The 25275-nt window shown below is 36.8% G+C and overlaps 1 long non-coding RNA gene across 6 annotated transcripts in view; it reads left to right on the forward strand.

Annotated features, from left to right (window-relative positions):
- The window catches only part of LOC118522298 (uncharacterized), a 32058-nt gene extending 9628 nt beyond the window's left edge, over positions 1-22430 (forward strand). For all 6 annotated transcript variants that reach the window (XR_013447191.1, XR_013447188.1, XR_013447190.1 and 3 more), the window contains 2 exons: positions 20144-20237; positions 21694-22430. This is a non-coding gene — a long non-coding RNA (uncharacterized LOC118522298). The remainder of the gene's footprint in view (positions 1-20143; positions 20238-21693) is intronic.
- The last annotated feature ends 2845 nt before the right edge of the window (positions 22431-25275 follow it).

Consider the following 25275-nt stretch of genomic DNA (forward strand, 5'->3'; position numbering starts at 1 on the left):
GCTGTCTTTTTATTTTGTTCTTTGTCTAATATATAGCTTAATAACCTTGTTGTCACAGAATATACTCTATATGATTTCAGTCCTTTGAAATTTGTTGAAATTTACTTTATGGCCCAGCATATGGCCAATATTCATAATATTATATGCGTGCTTGAAAAGAAGGCGTTTTTTGCAGTCCTTGGATTGACTGTTATATATATAATATGTCAGCTCAAACATGTCAACCATGTTGTTTCAATTCTATGTTTTTGTACTGATTTTTTGTTTGTTCTATCATTTTCTGAAAGATGTTATACTACAGTCTCCCACTCTGTGAGTTTTAAATTTATTTTTACCCTGTATGTTCTATGGTTGCTGTTTTAAGGCTGTATTTTTAGAGGTTAGCTTTATTATGTTATTTTACAAATTTAGTATGATTAGGTCTTCATGGTAAATCAAAGAAATTAATATTTTGAGATGGCCTCCTTCACCTCTAGTAACTTTTCTGTTTTCAAGTCTTTGTCTTATGTTAATACAGTTCGGTTGATGTTTTATGGTACATCTTTTTTCCACACTTGGTGTCAATTTTTTTTAACTTCATATTTTAGAAGTGTCTTTTTTTTTTTTTTTTTTTTAAAGATTTTATTTATTTATTTGAGAGAGAGAGAATGAGAGACAGAGAGCATGAGAGGGAGGAGGGTCAGAGGGAGAAGCAGACTCCCTGCCGAGCAGGGAGCCCGATGCGGGACTCGATCCCGGGACTCCAGGATCATGACCTGAGCCGAAGGCAGTCGCTTAACCAACTGAGCCACCCAGGCGTCCCTAGAAGTGTCTTTTGTAAGTAGCATATGATTAGGGCTTTTTGCTCATTTGGTTTTTATCCAATCACATGATCACTACTCTTAATTGAAACATTTAAACATTTTGGGTTAAATCTCTATCCCAATGAGTGCTGTCTCCTTATCTATTTCTGTGTTCCTTTAACCCTTTTTACTTATTTTCTTTTGGACTATTTCATTTTAATTCATCTTTTCCCCTCTGTTTATCCATTTGTCCCACCAGATCCACTTTCCATCCTTTTCCACCAGGTTTGGGCTACAGGAAGGTTAGTATTATGGATGACATAAAAGTGCTTCCTTGCTCTTTGACTTCTGGTTGGTTTTATTCACTGGAAGGCACCAGCAGGACAATGAACAGTGGGAAGAATATGAAGTTGGGATATTTATTCTCTTTGTCCCCTATCTGCCAAGTTGCACAGTTGCTCTCCTGTATGCAGTCCACTGCTTTTGTAGGTGTTACCGGACCCTTTTCACAGGACTATATGGAAATTTCAGGCTGCGACAATGAACAAATGCTGAAACTCTGGCTACTGCTATTGCTGTGAGTGACAAACTGTCCCTTGTCTCTGACCCAGAATCTTGAGACTTCTGCCAGGGTCCTTGAAACTACAGTTGAATACCTTTTCAGCTTGCAAGTCAGTCAAGTAAAATCTTACACCCTTCACAGTTCTTGACACAATGGAGTTCTGTACTATCTCTGTTTGTTTGTATTTTGTTTTGTTTAAACTTGTTCACATCTTTATAAAGACCTCCTTTATTAAACTCTCTTCAAATTACCCAGCTTGAGTATACCATCTCTTTCCTGCTTTATTAAGTTGGGAGTAATGTACATTTTTACTATTCTTTCAGTGATTATATCAGAGATTACAACATATATCCTTGATTAACCAAAGTATATTTATTTAATTTCGCCAGCTTTCCAGGCAATGCAAGGATCTTAGAATACTTTATCTCTATTTACCCTCCTCTCAACTTTTATGCCACTGTTTTATATATGAATCTCTGCCTATGTTCATGTGTATTGTGTCTTCATAATGTATCATTAACATCATTTGACACAGTCAGTACTCATTTGTTTTTATTCATATATTTACCTTATTGTCAGTTTTCATTCTTTCTGAAATTATCGAACTTTAATCTGCAATTTCTTCTACTGATGAGTCTCCTCATGACTATGTTTTGTTTGTCTGAAAATGTTTTTATTTTACCTTTACTTTTCTATATATAGCAACTATATTGGGATATAGTTCACATACCATACAATTCACCACTTCAAAGTACAATTCAATGGCTTTTAATATATACACAGATTTGTGCAGCCAACATTACAATCAATTTTAGTATGCTTTTATCACCCCAGAAAGAAGCCATACCCATTAGCAGTCACTCTGCATTTTACCCATGCAACCCAGGTAATCACTAATCTACTTTCTGTCTCTATAGATTTTCTTATTCTGAACATTTCATATAAAAGGAATCATACAAAATGTGGTCTTTTATGACTGGTTTCATTCACTTAGCATACGTTTTCAAGATTCGTGCATGTGGCATGTATCAGTATTCCATTCCTTTTTTATTGAGAAATAATGTTCTATTGCATGTATATACATTTTGTTTATTCATTAATCAGTTGATTGATATTTGGATTTTTTTCACTTTTTGTCTATTGTGATTAGTGCCACAATGAACGTTTGTATACAAGTTTTTCATTTCTCCTTGTAACTGCAGAGCCATATGAAAACTCCCATGTTTAATCACTCAAAGAACTGCCAGAATATTTCCCAAAGTGCCTGTATCATTTTACTTTCGTACCAGCAATGTATAAGAGTTCCAGTTTTTCCCCATTCTGATTAACACTTGTTATTATCTGTCTTTTCAGTATAGTCATTCCAGTGGGTACCATGTAATACCTTATTATGGTTTTGAATTTGCATTTCCCAGAGGGCTAATGATGTTGAACAATCCTTCATGTGCTTATTGACCATTTGTATATCTTCTTTGGAGATATGTCAGATCCTTTCCCCACTTTTTAATTGAATTATTTGTCTTTTTATTATTGACTTATAAAAATTCTTTACATAAAAGTGTTATATTTATGATTTGCAAATATTTTCTTCCATTGTGGATGTCTTTTTACTTTTTTGATGATATCTTTGAATCACAAAGTTTTTAATTTTAATGAAGTTCAGCTTATTTTTTTTCTTTTGATACATATGCTTTTGGTGTCATATCTAAGAGGACCAAGGTCACAAAGATATACTCTTATATTTTCTTCTAAGAGTTATAGAGTTCTTGCCTTTATATGTAAGTCTATGATACATTTTTATATATGATATGAGAAAGGAGTCCAACTTTATTCTTTTACATTTGTATATCCAGTTGTTTCCAGCATCATTTATTGAAAAGACTAATTTTTTTTTCATTGAATTGTCTTGAGATCCTTGTCAAAAATTAATTGACCATGAATATGAGGGTTTATTTCTGGACTTTCAGTTTTATTCCATTGATCTACATGTTTTTCTTATGCCACTACTACACTATTTTCATTATGATAGGTTTGTAGTAAGTTTTGAAATTAGGAATTGTGAGTCCTCCAGACTTGTTCTTTTTAAAGATTTTTTAAGCTATTCTGGGTCCCTTGAATTTCCTTTTGAATTTTAAAACCACTTGTCAGTTTCTACAAAGGAGCCAGCTGAGGTTCTCATAGGGATTGCATTGAATCTGTGCTTCAATTTGGGGAGTATTGTCCTCTTAAAAATATCAAGTCTTTCAATCCATGAACATGGGATATCTTTCCATTCATTTAGGCCTTCTTTGGTTTCTTTCAAACACATTTTATAGTTTTCAGATTATAAATGTTATACTATTTTTCTTGAATTTATTACTAAGTACTTTGTCTTTTTGTTGCTAATATAAATGGAATGATTTTCTTAATTTCATTTTTGGATTGTTCATTCCTAGTTTATATAAATTAATTTTTGTATATTGATCTTGTATCCTGCAACCTTATGAAACTCATTTATTCTAATAGTTTTGGGGTGTTTTTTGTTGTTGTTCTTAGTGGATTCCTTAGGATTTTCTACATATAAGATCATGTCATTTGCAGATAGAGACAACTTAATTCTCATTTCCAATCTGGATATCTTTTATTTTGTCTTTTTTTTTCTTTTCTTTTCTTTTCTTCTTCTTCTTCTTCCTCTTCTTCCCTCCTCCTCCTCCTCTCTCTCCCCTGCCCCTCCCCTTCCCCTCCCTTCTCTTCCTCTCCCTCCCTTCTCTTCTTCCTCCTCCTCTTCTTCTCCTTCTCCTTCTTTTGTTTTTTCTTTTACCTAATTGCCCGACTAGACCCTCTAGTATAATGTTGAATAGAAGTAGCGAGAACAAATATCCATGTCTTATTATCTTTTTTCTTTTTTTTATAAGATTTTTTTTTTTTATTCATTTGAGAGAGATACAGAAACAGAGAGAGCACAAGCAGGGGGAGAAGCAGAGAGAGAGGGAGAAGCAGACTCCCCGCTGAGCTGGGAGCCCCGATATGGGGCTCGATCCCAGGACCTGGAAATCATGACCTGAACCGAAGGCAAATGTTTAACCATCTGAACTACCCAGGTGCCCCCATGTCTTGTTTATTATCTTAAGTGAGAAATATTCGACCTTTTAGCCTTAAGTACGATGTTAGCTGTCGGTTGTCATAAGTGCCTTTTATCAATTGAAAAAGTTAACTTCCATTCCTACTTTTTGAGTGTTTTTATTATGAAGAAGCATAGGATTTTGTTTAAGGTTTTTTCTGCTCAATTTCCTATTTAAAGGGTGTCATGTTGGCTGTAGAATTCTTGGTTGGCACTACTTTCTTACAACACTTTGAATGTATCCTTCTATTGCTCTAGCTTAATTATTTATATTGAGAAATTGACTCAGTTGAATTGTCATTTATTTTAAAAGTAATTTGACTTCTATCCACTCTCCCCGTTACTCTTAAGATTTTCTTTTTTTTCTGGGTTTTTAGCAATTTCACTGTGATGTACTTAGGTGAGGATTTCTTTTTATTTATTTCTCTTACAATTGGTAAGTGGTCTTGAATTTGTGACATAATGTTTTTTATCAATTTGGAAATGTTTCCAGACATTCTCTCTGTAAATAGTGCTTCTTCCTCTTTCTCTCTTTTCTCCCTTTCTGGGATTCTAATTATATATATCTTAGACCTTATCATGGTGCCCTCCTTGTCTTTTAACCTTTATTATGTATTGCCAACTTTTTTATTTCCCCATGCTTTATTCTAGGTATTTTTTTCCTGATAGCTGAGTCCAAGATATTGATGAACTCATCCATTCATACATAATTTTGCTTATCCTATTTTTAGTTTCTAAATACCTGCTGCGATTCTCAATCTTGTCTCTTATCTCCTTGAAAATAATAGACGTTATTTGGAATATGTGTTTGATAATGCCCATATTTGAAGCCCCTGTTTCTCTATTGTGTGCTATTTTTATTATATTTTATTCATGCCTTACTGTCTCTTTGTGCACCTGGTTATTTACTTTTATTGCTTACCTGGCATTGATTTGCAAAATAACTTTTAGAAATAATTGTAGGCCTAGGATGATGCTAGTAGCTTCCTTTATTTTTTAAAAAATTTTTAAAAGATTTTATTTATTTACTTGAGAGAAAGAGAGAGAGAACAGGAGGCCGGGGGTGGGGGTGGTGGAGAGGGAGAAGCAGGCTCCCTGCTGCGTAGGGAGCCAGATGCAGGACTCCATCCCAGGACCCCGGGATCATGACCTGAGCCAAAGGCAGACACTTAACCAACTAGTAGCTTCCTTTAGAAAGGATTATTATTTGCTTCTGCCTGGTTCCTGAAGGAACTAGCATTATGGAGTTACCTCATCTGGATATGAGTCAAAGCTAAGCTTTAGGTCCCCTAAAGACTTACCTACTCTGATTCTCCATCACTGCTAGAGTACATCCTCTTGGTGACCCATCCCACATCAAAGAGTGTTAACCAAGTCTCCTTTCTCCACTCTTATCATGCCTTGTTATCTTAGTTCTCAAGAGAACATAAAAAGTTGCTCCACCTTTCCACTATCCTCTAGAATTGACAAAATGCTTCATTTGATCAAGCATCTTCATCAAATCTTAACCTATTAAAATAGGACTTTTGTAGTCTCCATGCCCCCCCCCCCCCAACTTAATGCTAGCTGTGCTAGCAAAGCAGTTTGTAAATTGTGGAAAAGCCTTAATTATCTATCTGAACTAAGAGCCATACAGTTTTTTTCAGTGGCTTTTAGAAGTTAAAGTCCACCCCTGAGTGTAAGTTCTTCTAAGATAGGGGCTGCTGCTGTGGCCAGCTAGTGCTGGACCTATTTCCTAGGAACACAATCTACTGGAGATCCCATTATCTTCTGGTAAGTAGCCTTCTGCCACAAATGGCCCTTTGAAATAATCTTTGCACCTAAAATTGCACCTAAAAATTAAGTTTCTTGTAGCAAGAATTGAGTTGACATGCAAAGCTACCTGCACTTCTTATGAATTTATTCATTAGTCTCCTACCATAGCCTTCAGATGTTCAATCTGATTCATGTAAAAATTTTGGCATGCTTATAAGTTCCTATAATGCCCCAATAAGTCCCATTACTAAAAATGTTTTAGCAAATTTGTGATATGCCTGCCTGTGTTGCTCTTGCTTTGTGGGAAGAAATTTGGAACTCCAAAACTATCAGTCTGACACTTTTATGAGCTACTATATTCAATATAATATCATTTTTTAAAAAGTGGAAAAGAAAACCACAACAGTACTCCAGGGAGCATGCTTCATTCTCCAACCCTGAAAGCATAACTTTTAGTGAGTGCCTATCAGCACACCTGTGCATGCCTGTCTTTATTAGATAAAAAATGTGCAGTCTCTTAGTCTCCTGAGTTCCAGATGGCTCATGAGATTCTGCCACCAACTTTTTAAATGGAAGTGTAAAGTGCAGCTATTTTATATTTCAACTTTTATTACTTTCCATCACTTGGTATAGTGCCTTTCTCATTGTTATTATTTTTTAATGTAAACAAATTAGGGGTCTCTTATTTACTCATCAATGCCAGTACAGCCGAAGACTAGCCTTTGAAAGAATGTCTTCAATGAACATCAGGATTAAATAAGAAAGAAAAAGAGAAAGAAAAAGAGAAGAAGGAAGGAAAGAAGGGAGGGAGGGAGGGAGGGAGGGAGGAAGGGAGGAAGGAAGGAAGGAAGGAAGGAAGGAAGGAAGGAAGGAAGGAAGGAAGGAAGGAAGGAAATTGTGGCAGGATAAAATATACATGAAAATTTACTTAAGGAACATTCTGCAGGAATTGAAATCTCAGGTAACAGTTTTTAAACCAGCAATGCACTATGGATTTTGGCCTGAGGAAATCTGACCAGTATACCTAGAGAAATGCTGATCTATCCTTATTTCCCTAAGGATTCTCTTTTTGCTCATGGTTCTAAGGAACTTGGATTTTCCAAGAAGATTAGAATATATCTACAAAGTTCAAATGCTTGTGTAAGAAAGTTCAGTGTCACTATTGTAGTCTATTTACAGTATTATGCACTTTGTGTACAAATGCTTTGTTTGGTTTTGGTTTATGTTCCTTTCCTTATCCTCAGCATTGGCTTTGACTTCTTTTTGTATATTTTGGTTGTTGCTGTTGTTTTTAATGTTATCTTGCTGTATGTTTTTGGAATGAACCTAGTGCTGGAGAGATGAATATATGATAACAATAGTTAATAGCTTATAATGATTACCGTGTACTCTACAGTTTTGTGAAGGGCTAAATGACCTGCAAAATGGGTATGGACAAAGCCAGAGAAACATTATTTTGTTAAGGCTATTTTGAGTCTGTATTTTCCCTTCTACTTACGCCGAGCTGCTATGTCTTAGGAATCTCTCTTTTATTGAAGACGCTTGAATACCGAAGGGATAGGAGGAAGCTAGAGATAAGATTTCAACTTCTCTTCCACTGCCAACCTAGTACCACTTGAGGCTATCTAAGGCCTCCTTCACATATCCTCTTCGAATCCCCAAATGTCTCTCTTATAGGAGGATTTACCCAATGTGAAGATGATGCCTAGATACATATGTCCTTTGTTTAAGGATAAGATGGGTTGTTTGTTCCTTTCTTGAGCATTGATGCAGAATGTCCCGTCTAATGGGGATGGTGTCCTAATAGTAAGCCAAACCAGGCCTTGTCTCAGCCTTCAAGAAATTTGGATGATATGTTAGCAAGCACATGATATTATAGGAGTACAATTGACAACTTAGAAATAGGTGTGGGAATAATGACATTTCTTTTGGCTTGACACTGAAATCTAGTCTTTGACCCTGAGCTGCTATTTTGCTTAATGGCAGATACTCAGTTGAGTTCATTTTCTATCCACTGATTTCTCTTTGCCACTTGAGGATTCATAAGTCCTGCTCAAAATTTAGTTCATAGTTCTATGTTTTTCTCTCATCATTACCACCAGCTTCACCATGAGCATACCTTGTGCAGAGATCTGTGGCAAGCATTTTCATCCCTACCTTTAAGGTCCATTGGAATATTTGGGAATCTTGTCTGCAAATTATTCAGGAAGCTGAAGAAAATAGGAGAGGGCTATCATTCTAGGGTCTCTCTTGTGCTTGATATCCCAGGTGCCATCTCTCTATAGACATGTATGAAGAAAGAGAGTCTATCTTCCTGTTTGAGACATTGCCCCATCTGGCTATTAGAGCTCAAGACCATCAAATATTTGAGTCTTTCCCCCTTCTCATTCTGATTCCATGTAGCTACCTGGTTAAACCATGTCAAGTAGTCAGTTTGTTTGACAGTTGCGTCTTCAGTATAAATAAGAAGTTGCTATTCTGATTTTATGTATCAGTGTTAGTGATATTTTTAGCAAGAGTCATATTTACTAATCCAATCAATTTCAGGTCTTTCTGCAAAGTAGAAGACTAGACTTGGGGCTGCAGTGAAATTAGACTCTAGGACTATTAGCTCCGTGGAGGCAGGGACTATATTTATCTTGTTCATCACTCTCTATTTTAAAGTGCATGGTCCTTAGTTGGCATTTAATATATCTGAATGAATGAAAATTCTGTCTTCTTATCCTGAGAAGTAGCCACTCAATTGGCTTCTCTCTTGGTGGCATGAATCATATCACACAGGATTTCTTTTGAACTTCTTGGTAAGCTGTACTATTCTCATTTTATAGATGTTAAAACCAAGAATTAAAATAGTTAAATAAGTTTCCTATTGTCACAAAGCTAGAGAATGACTTTGGTATAGATATAGAGAAGTTCAAAGCCCATACCCTTTCTGTTACATCATGGAGCCCATAGGAATAATTCAAACTAAATAAATCAGAGATCACAGCTAAGCTGGAGCCATCAGGTAAAGCTTCTTAGAAAAGGTTTAATTTGAACTAGGATTTAAAGGTTGTTCAGTACTTCAACCTAGAGATAGGATACACAATATGAGCAAAGGTAAAGGAGCAAGGTATTGAATGTTATACTGGGGAAACACAAAGTAATAAAATTCAACTTTCGTGTATAAGCTAAAAGTTATAGGATGATGGGAAATGAATCTAGAGAAGTATGACACATCATTAAATTCTGGAATAGCAGATTGAGGAATTTGAACATCCTTCTGAAAGTAGTCAGAAGCAAACAAAGCTTTTTTAAAGAAGATATGGAACATGATTAAAGCCATGCTTCAGAATGATGATTCAAGTTGACCTGTTTCTCAATTGGAAGTAAGGAGACTAGTTAAGATGTTGTTAAAAATAATGCATGTGATGTTAGTAAGGATGGGACAGTAAGAGGGGAGACAGAGGATTCAAAGAGCTGAGTATCAAGGCAACATAGGTAGGGGAGTTGAGTCAGCATTAACAGAAACAGAGGAGTTAAACTGATGATGTAGGAAGACCTTGCGTTTGGTTTTGTAGACACTGCGTTTGTATTGCTTGTAGTGTATCCACATGTAGGTGATGAGCAGAAGGTTGGAATGTGAGCCTGTAGCTTGCAAAGTCTCAGCTAGAGTCAACTATTTGGGATTCTTCTTCAGGGAGGCAATAATTGAAATCACAGGGTAAATGAGATTATCAGAGGCAAGGGTACGAAAAGTAAAGAGTAAAGACTTGAACTAACCTCAGTCAGGAACATTTCGGGTGCAGAAGGAGGAAGAAGAAGCCTCAAAGTAGACAGAGAAGGCGCGGTCAAAGAGGTAGGTAGTTATTACTTGCCTCAGGGGGTTATTTCTGCTGGTTTCAAGACTGAGAACTACTGTCTTAGTTTAATGATAGAAAATGATGAAAATAGCTAGGAGGAAGTAAGTTGGTAAATATGGATTAGGCCAAGGCAAATTTGATGAGCTGAATAGAATTTTTTTGTGGCCATTTACTAAAAAAAAAAAAAAAAATCTACAATGCTACTGCAAAACTTCCTTATTTTCCCAAACTTTCTCCCGCTATTTTGAATAAAAGTAATAGGTAATACTAATGAATAATGGATTCCTAGTAAATTCTTAGAACATTCAGGAATATTCTTCTACACCAAGCTTTGATTCAAATGTGAATTGAATTCCTAGCAATTAATGTTATAGCAGACTTTGAAATGAAAGTAGTCAATTGAATGACTTTATCTCAGCTATTAATATACACTTTTTCTAATATTTTGTCTCTGAAATGCTAATCCCTCTTTGCCCTCTGGTTTCCTATCTTCAGTAAGTTAGATAATGCCATTTTACTTTTTAAAATTTCCAATTTGACATAAGTAACATTTGCTTCTCTAGCCTTTCATACTGCTAAAGCCATAGAAATACTATTCTATCTTCTGATATTTTTGGTTGATAAGCATACAACATATTTCTACTGTTTCAGTATGCAGTGTTTTTATAGAAGCAAACAAAAAGTGAAAAAATATCTTTATTGTTCAGGATCAAAACTTGTTTGGTCAGTCTTAAGGATGTGCATATTTCATAGCTTTCTGAATATTTTTTGCTAATTTAGTCTAGTTCTTTTTGAATAATAAAGGCTCTAGAAAATTGCTTTTTAATTGCAGAAAGAATTTTTCTTCAATTAATCTCTATTATTAATTTCAACTGGTATGAGAAACTGAGAAGAATCTGTATAAATGCATAAACCATTTAGAAATTGTAATCTCTGTGTTTATTTGTTGTCATTTTTAAAGAACATTCTGATTGGCAAAAAATAAGAAAAGGAATCGATGTCATAGTAAATATGTTAGGAAAAGACACTACAATAAAAATTAAAAAAAAAAAAAAAAGATGAGAAACACCCAATGGCAGTTTAACAGAGTGGTTTCCAGAGTCTAATAATTCATTATTGCAAGGGGAAAATATCAAGCCTCCTATTTCTTGTCTAAAAAATAGAAAATAAGTTAAGCTGTACTAATCTTTAATATACATATTTACACTGGCGCCCTCACCGCCTCTGTATATCAGGAAGGCATGGATCCTACGATGTGGGTAAGGTAGACCAATGGTAGATTTTATCACCCAAAGCTCTTTAAGAATTCCTCCATCACTCTTGGGTTCCCTTTCAGTATTTCGCAATGTGTTGCAGTTTCCTTGTTCCGTTAAGTGAATTTTAAAATTTATTATTCTAAGTGTTATAACCTTTAAGTATTTTATAATGAGGAAGACAACGACCATGATCATTTTGTCATATAAAGAAGTTCACTGGTTATCTTGTTGAGGTTCTTAAAATGGTTGTTGAATTAAAAGGTAGGTTATGCATTTTTCTCTTACAAGTTAGATAAGTGCTCAAAATTTGCTGAACTTTGCTGTAGTGGTAAGTGGACCTCAATAGAATGCTACCTAGTAGATATTTTTTGAAAAAAGAAATACTTTTTAATTCATCCCATCAAGATTAAGTTGATGTTTTAATAATGAGTGATTCACTCTTTCTCATTAATATTAATATAGCAAAAGCATTTTAAAAATGAATCTTCAGAGATGTTTCCATTGTTATGTGATTTTGCTGCATTTTAACAGATGTAAATATGTCTTCTATAAATACTCTCATAACAGCTTCTTAATTTTAAAAAATAATTAACATTTTATAATCTGTTTAAAAATCTTCTATATGATGATTTCAGTGGATCTTGAACACACTGCTAAAAGTGTAACAGTGCAACCACTTCTGATTAGGTTTCAAAAACAGATGATTGGTACCCAAGAAGGTACCAAGTTGCTGAATTTCAGCAAAATGTTTGCATAATTGGTATGCAACTGAAAAACGAGTATCAGAGTTTCCTAAGTGCTTCCCTTGATGTACTCATTCCATTGGAATATATAGATTTTTTGTGGAGTATTTTTTCATCTATGTTAGTCCTTAAAACCAGGTTTAAAAAACTGAAACTTTAATTCTCAGCTCACTAAATGTAAAAATAAGACTTTCGTAGAGATTAAGCATATTCACTTATATTGTTTTCACTAAAAACAATTATCAATAACTTTATTAAGAATAAATGTTTTATGGGGTGCCTGGATAGCTCAGTCAGTTAAGCGTCCAACTCTTGATTTTGGCTCAGGTACTGATCTCAGGGTCATGAGACTGAGCCCCACGTCGGCTCCAAGCTCAGCGCAGAGTCTGCTTGAGATTCTTTCCTCTCCCTCCCCCTCTATTCTTCCCCCTGCTCTCTCTCTCTCTCTAAAATAAATAAATAAATAAAATCTTTTAAAAAAAGAATGAACATTTTATATATCATTAATAACTTCAAAAATTATTTAAGCATTATTTCATCTTTAATCTAGCCTTTAACTTATCTACTTATATAACTATGTTGTATTTCATACAATGTAATAGTACATTAGTAGCTGTATATTTTTTTATAAATTAATATACATCTATGGGATACACAAAATTTTTTCACTATTAAGGGATTACTACTGGGGCACCTGGGTGGTTCAGTCAGTTGAGCGTCTTCCTTCAGCTCAGGTCATGATCTCAGGATCCTGGGATTTAGCCCTACGTCTGGCTCTCTGCTCAGTGGGGAGTGTGCTTGTCCCTTTCCCTCTGTGCTCTCTCTCTCTCTCAAATAAATAAATAAAATCTTTTTCAAAAAACTACTATTCAGGGGCACCTGGGTGGCTCAGTCATTAAGCGTCTGCCTTCGGCTCAGGTCATGATCCCAGAGTCCTGGGATCGAGCCCCACATCGGGCTCCCTGCTCCGCGGGAAGCCTGCTTCTCCCTCTCCCACTCCCCCTGCTTGTGTTCCCTCTCTCGCTGTGTCTCTCTGTCAAATAAATAAAATCTTAAAAAAAATTACTATTCAAATAGCTTACAGTTCACTAAATCAATGAACTAGATTGAACAAAATAAAATGTTTTTCTGTGAGAATAATAATTATATTGAAGAGTAAAGATTACCTTAGTATCTGTTACCATATAAAGCACCAGTGAGAGCTATATTATTACTTTTGTGGGCCCTATGCACTTTTGCCTTCATGGGACTCTTCTTCCATAAAAAAAAAAAAAAAAATTTAAAATTTTATGACTGCAATGGTATAAAGATGAATATATTAATATTACTCATTTTCTCTAACCTAAAAGTTCATTTTTTTCTTCTAATTTTAAGATAAGTTAGAACATTTTTGTGAACCCCTAGAAGTATGGATGGCCCAAGGTCCTGTGCCACATTGATAAGTTGATCTTGGCACCAACACAGTAAGAGAGGAAATAAAGCTTCTCATATTTAGGTTTTAGTTTCAGAACTAGTACTCTATTAGTTGCAAAATAGACACACATAAGGAACAGTTATACTTTTTGAGGAAGGGCAAATGCACCACAGGGTATGTATTTTCTCCAAATAATCCCTCAGACATGAAGTCTTCCTTTTTGAAAGATGGTGGATTCCTCAGAACAGGAGTTAGGAGGAGAGAAAGGAGGGAAGATGGACCTGAAGCTACAACCTAGGAACAAGTGGACAATGAAAACAGACTACATGCAGTACGACCAGAATTGATCAAGCAGGAAGCGAGGGGTCCAGTCTACAATCATATTAAACCCTGAACTCTTTCCCATGGCCTAGAGGTCTGACCCATCCCATTCTTTCCTGTCTCATCTTATCCCACATTGCTTCTTTGCCATGCTTTCATCATGATGGCCTTTCTACTGTCCTCATACACAAGCGTACTAGCTCACTCCAGCCTAACGGTCTCTGCTGGCAAGTCTTTCTCTACATGATGGTAAAGCTACTCCCTTGTGTCACTGAGGCCTCTGCTGCATGTCACCTCCCCAGACTTTTCTAGCCATCGCTTTCCTCACTACTCTGTTATATCATCCTGTTGTATTTTCTTCATCGTACTTAACCTCTGTCTGAATCCATCTTGATCATTTATTCATTTGTTCATTGTCTACCACCCCAAATGGAATATAAGCTCCATGGTTGCAGAGGACAAGTCTGTCTGGATTACCTGTAGCCCATCCGTGCCTGGAACAATGCCTAGCATTCAAGAAATACTTACCGAATCAATCAGTTGAGCTCAATGTAACAGCTACCTCAATCCCTCCCTCCTCGACTCTCATTCAAGCAGCTCAGTTCATGGCACTGTCTACGATGTGAACTTTCCTTTTTAGGAATGTCCCCTTTCAGAAACTCAACACCTAGTTTAACCTAATGTATCTGAAAACAACAATCATAACAGATACGCGTTGGCATAGTATATAACTCCGCAGCTGAGAAAAACCTCCCCACACATCTTAAATACTCGTATGTACTGGTGCTAATATACTTCACTTCACATGACTATGTATCACACAATTATTAGCTAATGGAAACTCCCTGTTGTTACATGAGACATCTTGTGCTATGTCTATAACGTAGGTGACAATTTGGGTGAGATGACATAATGCAGTGTATCCAGTGATCATGTATCTGTTTCTCACAGTGGAGGCAACAGCGGACAGTGTGATGCCTAATGTTTAAATGTGATCTCGCATCATTTTTAAGCCTTCTTTCTCCAGCCTTCTAGAGGTATTCCCAAGCAGCAAAGTTTTTAAGTGTTTCGTTGCCTACTTTCATTCCCAATGGGACACTTGTGGTAAGCCTATTGTCAAACGGTCACTAATTGGTAATACTCACTTTAAAATTAAACTACTACCAAAGATGATTTTCAAGTCCCCCACCTCCCGTCCCCAAACACCGATTTTGACTTCAGTCATGAGTCCTTCTGGAATCTCTTCAATTTTCTGTTCTTCCTGACCAGACAGCATTACCCATCCATCCCCACACAAACTCACAAACCAATCAACCAGGAAGTATTTATTTACTGCTGATGGTGTGCTCAGGACTGTGTCAAAGCTTTGTGGATATGGAGGTGAAGTGTAAAAAAAATCATTGCACTTCTTAGAGAACTTAAAGTACAGATAAGAGACAAAATTACTAGGCATAAAAAAGCGTCGATGGCTGTTAACTGGACTTACTGTGGTGATCATTTCACAATATATACATATATTGAATCATTGTGTAGTACACCTGAAACTAATATAATGTTATATGTCAACTGTCTCACCCTCTTTCTATATATATAGAGTTTATATATATTATTATATTGTTTATATATATTATATATATATATGAATAATGGTAAAATAAAGTAAAAGCAACAACAGCAACAAAAAGCACTGAATCTTAGAGGACAAAATACAACCATAGGAAGTAGACCTAGAGCTCATTCTCCAAGTAAGAGAGAAGGGCATTTCAGGCAAATGGATAAAAGGCATAAAGAAAGGATGAATATGGCTTGTTTGTGGATTTTAAGGAGACTGATTAAAATGGACTCTATGTTAGGGGGGAAAAAAGTGGGAAATGCGGTTAGTTAGCAAATGAGAACATATCATCAAGACATTGAATGTAGACAGAAGCATTTAGATTTGTTTGAGCGGAAAACTTGGAATTATATTTACTCTCATCTTTCTCCTCATGTCCCAAATTTGTAGAGAAAATAAAAGACTTCTTTTTGTTGAATAATTCCTTCCTGGAAGTCTTCTATTTGTAGTAATGACAGTCAAAACCCTCTGAAGGTATGTTAAGAATAGTGGCTGAAACCTCAAACTGGGATTTTTTGCATTTATATGTTTTTTTCATAAGGTCCTTTTGCTATTTTTAAGCTTAAATAATTTGGTTGGGAGGAATGGGAGAAATGATCTTTAATGGGAGGTGACTTTTCTGACAGCAAATGGATTTTTCATTTCAGCTAGTCTTAGGACACACTTTCTTAACTGTCATAAGCTGTTTTGGGTTTGTCTCAGGATCTGGAATAAGAATATATTAAATTCAGCTAGGTAATACAGGCCCTAAATTTTGATATTTTTTAATACCAGTCTTATTTCTATCACCCTGTGATAGACAGAAGAAGAAAGAAGAAAATTTGTGGAGCATGTATTATGAACCAGTGCTTTGGTCAGGATGAACGAAGATAAATTGCTGGAAAAAATTTACTTTCAAGTCCCAGTAGTTTAACAAAACAAAGATTTATTTCCATCATGGGTTGGCAGGGGTCCTGTTCTGATAGTTGCTCAGAGACCCAGGCTGACAGAAACCTCATCATTTGCAGTTCCACCATCTGGAACACATGGTCTCCCTGCTCCTAGCATCAGGGGAAGAGAGCATGGAAAATGGCACACCGGCTCTTACGTGCTGTGCTGTGACCCATTGGCCAGAACTAGTCATGTGGCTCCACCCAGGTGTGAGGAGTCTGGGAAATATAGTCCTCCAAGTACCCAGGACAGGTGGGAGAACCAGGATCTGGGGGGCACTAATAAGTTCTGCCATGACCAGGCAGGGGGCCAGTGTGTTTCATAGGTCTTATTTAATCTTCAGGAAAGCTTGAAGGAGTAATATTGTCCTCATTTTTGCAGATGAAGAAAACCAAAGTAGTGTGGTAAGGTAAAAAGAGATTTGGGTCAGAGGTCCTGGGTTGGAACCTCAGCTCTGTTTATATATATATATATATACTGGGTTGTAAGACAGATCAGCCAACATCTCACTCCTTCTGCACAATTAAACTGTGCACATCATCATCAGATGGTTTTCCCAGCCTGTTGCTGTCTTCCTGTAGCAATCTGTGCTACTCTCTCATCACAGCTCCTGTATTGTAACTCCTAGTATAGTGGTCAGTTTCTTCAGGGAAAAGGCTGTTCTTATTCACGGTTTTACTCCTTGTGCCATGCTCAATAGCTGGCACCTGGTAACTGCTTAATATTTATTGAGGGGATAAATTTAAATACTTGTGGTCGTCTGCCGCATTAAGATGTCGATGAAAATGGCAATGTTGATAATGACACAAAGTAACTTGCCATATTCCAGCAAAGTATAGCCAAATAGAAGTATTTTTTACAAATGCCTTAGTTTTTTTTAATCTGTAATGAAATTACTTAATATTACACAGCAGTAGACTGTATATAAAACTCACAGGCATGTTTATTTACTATTTTATTAATTTCCTAGGGCTTCTGTAACAAAGTGCCACAAACTGTGTGGCTTACAACAACAGAAATATACTATCTCAGGGTTCTGGAGGCTAGAAGTCAACAAGAATGAGGGAGAATCTGCCCCATGCCTCTCGTCCTGGCTTCTGGTGATGGCTGACAATCCTTGCTGTTCCTTGGTTTGCGGAGGCCCCATTACAATCGCTGCCTCCTTCCCATGACCTTTTCCCTGTGTGCATCTCTCCTCTCTCCTTGTAAGGATACCAGTCATACCATATCAGGGCCCACCCTGATGATCTCATCTTAACTTGATTACATCTGCGAAGACCCTGTTTTGGGGGCACCCTGGTGGCTCAGGCGGCTAAGCATCTGCCTTCGGCTCAGGTCATGATCCCTGCTCAGCAGGGAGCCTGCTTCTCCTTCTCCCTCTGCCTGCCACTCTGCCTACTTGCGCGCATTCTCTCTCTCTCTCTCTGTCAAATGAATAAATAAAATCTTAAAAAAAAAAAAAAACAACAAAGACCCTGTTTTGAAATGAGGTCACTTCCAAAGTACTGGGGATTAGGACTTCAACATATCTTTTTAGGGGACACAGTTCAACCCATAACAACTATGAGTAGTATTTTTAAAATAAAAATCTTAGATTTCTACTTCTCTTGAAAAATCAGATGATCTTGAAAGAGAGCATCTGCCTTCCCCCATGGATCAATCCCCTGTCACTAGCAGATATCTTTCCCTCCCTCTGGGGCCTGTGCTTTCCAGTTTGCCACACCCCCCACTGATCACTAATGCCTCCATGGCCAAGTTTCATCTTTAGTACTGAACATGAATTATGACAGCATCAGAGTGCCAGAATTCAAATTCATCACTCTTTATCTACTACATTACCTCTCTGGCCCTGATGATTTACGATTTTGTAACTCCTGTTATGAAAAAAATTCAGTTCTACCGATAGAGAAAAAAGTTTACTAAATTCATCTCATTGTATAGTCTTTCTTTAAGACTCACGATATCATTTACTACCAAAAATAATTTATTCATGACCAATTGTTTCAGAATGACTTATTTAAGGAGTCTGGAATATAATCAGATATAGCCCACGAGAAATGAAAAGATGGTGTCAAAGGAGAAAAGGTCAATAATCACTTTTCAACAAAAGCAGCTGAAACGATGCTGACAATAATTAAAAGGAAGAGACATAGAAAATGAATTGTATTATGTGACCCACCCATGGGCAAGATAAAAAAGATGCTCTGTTCAGAAAAAAAAAGATTTTAATACAATTAAAAGTCCTAACAGTCAACTTTTAAGAAATACACAAAGAGAATTTATAAGTGAGCAGAGAAAAATCCCTGAGGGGAATCATGAAATGAGGGTAAAATGTTAATTCTTTCTCAAAATTGTTGTTTTATTTATTACTAAATAGAAAGTGGTAACTCTACACAGTATTCAAGGACAATGGACTTAACAAAAGCGAGAAACAGTAGATCTTCAGACCTAAATAGACCTCTCTGTCCCTCAATCATTACATTTTGTGTTTAAGAATCATTTCATTTTTATTTTTCACTTCCTCCACCAAATCCAAACCTGCTTCTCCTTGTGGATTCCCCGAGTTAAAAAACAAACCTGTTTTCTGGTCCTCTGAGCCAAGAACATCCTGCATGCCTTAGCCACATTCAGTCAGGGATCTGGTCCTGTCATTTTTTACCTCATAACTATATTGGGAGAAATCTCTCTCCTTTTCTCTGTCCTCACTGGCCCCACCTTCCTGAGGCCCTGTCTACCACACACCTTTTACAAAACTGAGCTAGAATAATCAGATGACTACATTAAAGTTACGTAGGGCCTCATCATCGTCCACATGGACTATTAGCTTCCTGGAAATGGGTCTCCCTACCACATGCCTCCCTCAACTTGCTCTTTTTTTCCACACCCACAGCATGGCCATTCACACTTCTGTGTCCTATAGAAAAAATCCCTCTACTCAAATGTGTTTACTACCTCCCTTTTCACCTTCTGTGAAAACTCCATCAACTGCTTCCATCCCAGCTGCTCTGTGGGGTCTTCCTGGTTGTAGTTTCCTTTCTTCTCCATCCCAACTGCTCTGTGGGGTCTTCCTTGTCGTAGTTTCCTTTCTTCTGTGCTTTTCTAGAGCCTCTCGGTTTATATCTCAGGGCCCCTGCTCCTCCAACCAGCACCCAGGGGTCAGCAGTCTCCACCGCCTGGGGGCTTCTGAGACAGGCAGAATCTTGGCCTCCACCCCAGACCTACTGAGTCACAACCTACGTTTTAAGGGGATCTCCAGCTGATTCTTATGCACATACAAATTTGAGCTGTGTGGCTAGCGATATGATTAGAGGTTTGGAGTTCTGTCTTTTATATTGAGTTCTTAGCTCCTCTAGATGAGAGCCACACATTTCATTTTTGTATCCCCTAACAAAGTGACAGTGTCTGCTGAACACTTAACAGTATATAAAGGAGGGAAGGAGAAAATGGGAACAGATGGTTTAGTGGTCACCCAAGTAGTAATGGCAAAAGCAGGACTCCCTGGCACTTATGTATCAGATCCTTTCTACCGTCCATGCTGTGCCACTTAAAACATCTTTCTTCTCTATTCTAAACGTAGGAGATGTGGGAGGACACCCTCACAGTCATAAGGCTATTGTAAGTGACAAAGAGGACTCCAGGACACAAGAAGTTTTTCTCTTGATACTTAGTTGAGGATCTTTACACTGTGTCATTTGGCCTCTGTCAGAAGAACAAATGTGAAACACATTCATTGAACTTCTGTTCTCACAAGTCAAGTTTCAAAGAGCATCTGCCATAATGAATAAAAATATATTTGTATTTCCCCTGTGTGCTTTGTTCAATTCAGGCGGTCCTGGGTTACAGTCCAGTAAGTCAAGCTCAGGAAACATCATGTTTATCTCAGAGTTAAGAGAGAAGCCTGAACTAAAAAACAAAAAAAGGTAAGAAATAATTATAAATGTGAATATAATTAGTCAATTGCCAATTTGATTTTTTTTTCTACCTGGTGCAATAATTTGTAGCTTGTAACATTAAGCATATTTTTACAGTACATTTTAAACATGCATATAATGGTTTCAAGCTTCCGTTTTGAATGAGACATATTTATACTCCAAATGCCACATTTACTTATGTATTTCCAGTGTGTCTGAATATTTTGGGAAGGAAACAAATAGGATGATTATGTAATTGCCACCAATATGTTTTGCGTTGCTTGTTTCGCTTTTGAAATAACAACCGTATTACGCCATAAGTGGCCAATTCAGTAACGAAGGCAACAAATTATTTGTTGCTGTATGTGCCGGGCGCTGACACAGGCTCTGCCCTCGGAATTCTGCCTCCGTGAATTTTGTGGACTAAGGAGGGGAGCTAGCCAAAGAAGTAAGCAGTTACAATGAGTTTATGAAGGCAGGTGTAAACACAGTTAACTGCAGGACATGTAGGCAGAAGGAGCACCTGGTCCAGGCTTGGGAGACCAGAAAAGCCTTTGCAAAGGAGATGACCATGAAGCTAAGTCCCGAAGAAGAATGGAATTTAATCAGGCAAATTATGTGGGGAGGGACTTTCCAGACAGGACAGCCGTATGTGCAAAGGCCCTGATCCAAGAAAAAGAATGAAAAAAAGTTGGAGATAGCTGTTAAGTAGTTCAGTATGGCTAGAGCAGAGTGTTACTGGTGCAAGGGATGGAATGGTTTGTGGAGTGATGAGGGTGAATGTCAGATAGGAAAGCAAGGGCAAGATCCTGAGGGGTGCTGAATACCATACAAAGGAATTTGGATGTCATTCTAAATAAGAGTAATATGTAATGCTTTCCTAGTGCTTATATGGGTGCCATATTGCTCTAAACTTACCTCACTTAGTCTTCACAGCTGGTGACTTTATAGGTAATGAAACTGAGGCACAAAGACTAAAAGTACTTTACAAAAGTTGCACAGCTGGGCAGTAATGGAGCTGGGCTCTTAGCTAAAGGCAATGGGAGGGGGCATGATGTAATTTTTGTTTTGTGAAGATCATTCTGGCTCAAGTACGAAGATAGAATTTGAGAAGACATTTCATTAACCCACGTAAAGTAAGCTGAAGACCTGAGCTAAGTTGAGTCAATGGGGAAGGAAAGAAATAGGTAAGTAGAGAGATGCTCAGGGGCTGTGGTAGGACTCAGTGATGGGTCAGTAAGATGTGAGACCAAGTATGTGACCAAATGGGCTTCTCCAAATAGGGCATGAGTACCAGATTTTAGGACAGATACAATCAAATATGCATTTCCTATGACCATATTTGTAATTGAAATGACTAAAATAAATATTAACTAATCTCTAACTGATGACACATAAATTAATTTGAATAGTGGCATAATTTAAATTTTTTTTTTTTTTTTTTTTTTTTATATTTGACAGAGAGAGACACAGCGAGAGAGGGAACACAAGCACGGGGAGTGGGAGAGGGAGAAGCAGGCTTCCCGCGGAGCAAGGAGCCCGATGCGGGGCTCGATCCCAGGACCCTGGGATCATGACCTGAGCCGAAGGCAGACGCTTAACGACTGAGCCACCCAGGCGCCCCGAATAGTGGCATAATTTAAATGAAGAAATTGAAAGACTTAGGTTTCACTGCATAAAAAATACTATGTCTTCTAACTATGGTGTTACTTCATTCTTATGTTACTTATAATACAGCTCTCTGTCTCTCTCTTTTATTTTCCTGCCAATTCTAATTCCCCAGCAGAAGAACTTCATCTATGACTGTGTTCTCTCAATGTTGACAGGAACTCAAAATTCAGATAATTTTGCTGCAAGTTTCAGTCCATTCTTGATAACTCAGATTCTAGGGTATCTTCTTTGATCCATTTTTCTGATTATCCTGCTTCGTATACCAATGTCTACACTTGGGCTCTGCTCCCCGCAATGCCTGCCATTCGCATATCTTTGAACCCTGGCCTCTCCAGCTCGGGATCCGTATTATCAGCTGCCAAACCTATCTATTAGCTCATTAACTTGTTCATATTTAAGTGGTCTCTTCTCTTTTGCAATTTTTTGTAATATTGGTAATTTTATGATAAAACTAACATCTTTCAAACACTGTGTTGCTTACGAATCTTCCCCATAATCTGTATTAAAATGCCAACTAACTTGTGTTCTTTAGCTGTGTCCAGTGGTCTAGTTCATCTTTGAAAAGACGTTTTTGAACTTTTAGAACTTTTGTCACTTATTTTCTTGATATGCCTGTCCTTCTTCCTTGGCTGTAGAGCCAAGCTTTGAACTCTCGTTCAATATTATTATCTCCACCTCCTTATCTTTAAAACAATTATCTTTGTGTATTCATATTTCAGGTCTTCGCCCAACTTATAGTCCTGCCTGTACTTTTGGTTCTGATCTTCCAGATTCTGTCCAGTTCCACTAGGGCCAATGTTCAGAGCCAATGTAATAAACAGCCATTAATCCTCATTTTAGATTAAATTATTATTAGAACAGCCAAAATTATGAGAGTACCATAGCCATATTTTAAAGATAACCTGTAAGTAAAGGGAAAGGTGAGGGAAGAACATTTTATATTGATGAAAGGACAGAGGAACACAAATTGCATTTATAAAAACCTTAAACATAAAAACATAGAAAATGATGCCTTTTATCGGGGCAAGAATAAAGAAGAAGCTAACCTATTCTTTGATTTCTATCTGTTATCATTTATTTCTCTGGTGTGAATAACAAGGATATAGCAAATCAAGTAAGGTTTGAATAATACAGGATCGGGGCAAAATGGTTGGTTGACAGGAACAAAAGATACTGGATTTGGAATGCATTGTAAGTGCAGAAGGAGTAACAAAAGAAAAGTGAATTATCTGTTCAAGATAAAAATTGCCAGGAGAGATAAAAAGTAGAAGTAAATTAGAATGATTAAAATGCTACTATCTTTCTATCTTTATCATCAACATTTTAGAAATCAGTCCATTGGTGAATTTTTGTTGTTTACCCTACATCTGATTTCACAGTTCACTGCAGGGGTCAGCAAACTATAGCTGGCAAGCCCACCAGCTAAGAATGTTTTCGTATTTTTTTTTTAATTTTTTTAAAAGATTTTATTTATTTACTTGACAGAGAGAGACACAGTGAGAGAGGGAACACAAGCAGGGGGAGTGGGAGAGGGAGAAGCAGGTTTCCCGCTGAGTAGGGAGCCCGATGCGGGGCTCAATCCCAGTACCCTGGGATCACGACCTGAGCCGAAGGCAGATGCTTAATGACTGAGCCACCCAGGCGCCCCTGTTTTCGTATTTTTATAGGGTTGAAAAAAATCATAAGAATAACATTTCATGACACAGAAACATTAAATGGAATTTAAGATTCGGTGACCATAAAGTCTTCTTGGAAAATAGCCCCATTATTTGTTTCTGTGTTGTCTGTGGCTGCTTCCATGTTCTAACGGCAGAGCTGAGTGGTCGTCGCAGAGACCATATGGCTGGGAAAGACTGAAGGACTTACTCTCTGGCCATGTACAGAAAAAGTTTGCCAGTCCCTGATTTCATGACTCAAACAAATCTCCTCTTATTTGATAAAGATCTTTTAACCAACGTAGTTTCTCAGTATTCATTCCCAAACCAATGGATGCCTATATAATGACATAATTTGGAAGTGAATAAAACAAGCCATTTCCTATAGAGATGATCATGTTACTTAATTACCAGTCGTACAAAAACAGTTATTTTTATGGCATGTGTAACAGCTGAACAACCTAGAAAAGTTATCTAAAATATTTTAGTGCTTGTTTATTGACTCCTGTATACTTCTCTGAAAAATTCTTTATAAGGAAAACAGTAAGGTTGCTTTGGACATATAATGAGAAATAAAAATCCTTAGAAATCCCGAAAAGGAACAGAGAATAGTGACAAATGGATAAAGGAAGCTATGTAAAATGCCATTTTTACAGCACATAAGAATATCCCTTCAGCAATTAATAGGACCCCTAAAATGACATGTATTTTTGGAACAAGTTTACCACACTAAATTGAACTTGACCCCTGATCTCTAAAGGCCACTGAAACAATTCCTTCAGCAAATCTGTTTTATCTACCTAGGTCATCAGTGCACTCAATAACCTCATTTAGCTTTTTAAAAAATATAAGAGCTTTTAAAATAAATAAATAAATAAATAATACAAGAGCTTTAGTTTTTGTTTACATATTCATAAATTTGGGGATTAAGACAATGACACAGTATATACATCACAGGTAAACACATGTATAAAAAATTATCACAAGGCAGGTCATGTCTCTGTTAACCAACAGATTTTATTAAAGTTTAGGCAGAATAAACTGATAAACTGATTCAGTTTGATAAACTGAATTTTAGACCCTCATGAAATAAATTAATAATTTATTTATTAATTATTAAAGGAATGGAGGAGAGGTTTAAAAACTAATGTTCCAAGAAGAAGTTAGGTGTTCTATCATTCATGTGTTTAATGTGTTTATTTTGTAAAGAATAGGGGTATTTATTCAGCCTGCCTCCATCACAGCCAGTGGTGTGGCTAAGCACATAGGCTGTGGAAGGTAAAGATTTGAGTTTAAACCTCAACCCCATCTCTAGCTAGCCAGATGTACTTAGACAATGTAACTCCTTTGGTTTTTGTCCCTCAGTTTCTCTCCCTAGAAAGTAGATACAATAATATTTTCATGTCATAAAGTTAACTAATACAAATGTTAGTTCATTGTTATCATTTTACACCAGGCCCTTTGTGAAGAACTTTTACATAATACAAGCATGAACATTTACCATCTTCTTGATTTTCCCTTCCATCAGTTTATTAAGCAGATCCTTACTCTCGGTCTCTTCAGCTATGATTTTTTTTTTTTAATAATCTTGGTGTATTATGAGAAAACTAAAATGTTTCAAACAACTCTATGTCACTTATGAAATCTACCCATCATCTGTCCATATTAAGTCTTCAAACAACCAGTAACCTTTAGTCATACCTATGTGATAAATGATAAAA

Source organism: Halichoerus grypus, chromosome 4, assembly GCF_964656455.1.
Source record: "Halichoerus grypus chromosome 4, mHalGry1.hap1.1, whole genome shotgun sequence".
Classification (NCBI taxonomy): Eukaryota; Metazoa; Chordata; class Mammalia; order Carnivora; family Phocidae; genus Halichoerus; species Halichoerus grypus.